Source organism: Octopus bimaculoides, chromosome 1 (assembly GCF_001194135.2).
Source record: "Octopus bimaculoides isolate UCB-OBI-ISO-001 chromosome 1, ASM119413v2, whole genome shotgun sequence".
Classification (NCBI taxonomy): domain Eukaryota; kingdom Metazoa; phylum Mollusca; class Cephalopoda; order Octopoda; family Octopodidae; genus Octopus; species Octopus bimaculoides.
Genome location: NC_068981.1, coordinates 120,917,921 through 120,919,514, shown reverse-complemented (window position 1 = coordinate 120,919,514; position 1,594 = coordinate 120,917,921). Strand labels below are relative to the sequence as shown.

Below are 1,594 nucleotides of genomic sequence, written 5' to 3'. Positions count from 1 at the left end.
CCTGGAACCATGTGGTTGAGAAGCAAACTTCTTACCACACAGCCACTCCTAAAAATTTTTCAAGGCAGTGCCCCAGCATGGCCACAGCCTGATGACTGAAACAAGTAAAAGATAAGGGATGCCAACAACTCCAAATGACCACTGATTGGAATTCCTCATTAGCCCTTTAGCATTCAGATTACTTTGTCAAATGCAATGCTTATTCATTCGTGTTGTTTTGATTTAATCATGCATTTAATCATAGCTTTGAGATTTCAATGATGTGATTCTTTATATTTAGAATGACATTGTAGGGTAAATATGAGAGGCTGAATTTGGCTGGTTTGAACATAAAACTGGTAGAATATTTGGGTCTGATATGGTCTGTTTAAATGCTAAAGGGTTAAGCAAAGAGATGCATCAGTTAACAACCCTCTACATATGTAAAATAAGAGACATATTGAAGCATTGATCACAAAATATCCTGTTCAAGACTACATCCCAAAACAGGTTGTCTGATTGATTAGTGGATCACCAACACTTACAGACATGTTATTAGAGGTAGTTAAAAGTATAGTACTGAACACCACCCAGCCTAAGCCCATCTAATGCACCAGCTTCTACATTTTGTCATTACTATCAGGTCTCACATTCTAAATGGGAAGGAAGGAAGAAAGAATTTTAGCAGATGGGGCTAACAGAACAATTACAAAACTTTAAAAAATAAGTAAAGTGCTAGGGTCAATTTGTCCAACTAAACCCTGCAAGGCAGGGCCTTGGCAGTGGCTGCATTTCAATGACTAAAACAAATATAAAAGGTACCTTATCTACATTATGTGCTCTTTATTTTAATCTATTTCAAAGCAGCAAGTTGGCAGAATTGTTAGCACACAGGGCAAAATGCTTAGTAGCATTTTGCCCATCTTTACTCACTGAGCTCAAATTCTGCCAAGGTTGATTTTGTCCTTCATCCTTTTGGGGTTGAGAAAGTAAGTTACCAGTTAAGAACTGGGGTCAATGCAATCAACTAGCTCCACTCTCCTGAACTTGCTGGCCTTGTGCTTAATTTTGAAACCAATATTTTAATATATTTTAAGGCAGCAAGCTAGCAGAATCATTCGCATGCCAGGCAAAATGCTCAGTAGCATCTTGTCAGTCTTTACATTTTGAGTTCAAATTTCACTGATGTTGACTTTGCCTTTCATCTTTTTTGGGGTCAATATATAAGCACCAGTTGAGCACTAGGGTTAATGTCATTGACTTACTCCTTCCCCCAATTTTGCCAGCCTTGTAACAAAATTTGAAACTGATACAAATAAGAGGCATCAAGCTGTTAGATCAGGTTATGAAAGTTACAGAGAGGGTCATAGCCCAACTAATTAGGGAGTGAATCAATTTAGATGAGATGCAGTTTGGGTTCATGCCAGGTAAAAGCACTACTGATGCCTTATTTCTAGTGAGACAGTTGCAGGAGAAATACCTAGCTAAGGATAAACCTCTGTACCTGGCTTTCGTTGACATGGAGAAAGCCTTTGACAGGGTCCCCCGATCCCTTATCTGGTGGTCAATGAGGAAACTTGGGATAGAAGAATGGTTAGTGAGAGCTGTGTGAGCC

General features: G+C 39.0%; 1 protein-coding gene across 1 annotated transcript in view; it reads right to left on the bottom strand.

Moving 5' to 3' along the window:
- The window catches only part of LOC106872789 (uncharacterized), a 423,364-nt gene that overhangs the window by 96,312 nt on the left and 325,458 nt on the right, over positions 1–1,594 (bottom strand). The gene's annotated exons all lie outside the window — the stretch shown is intronic.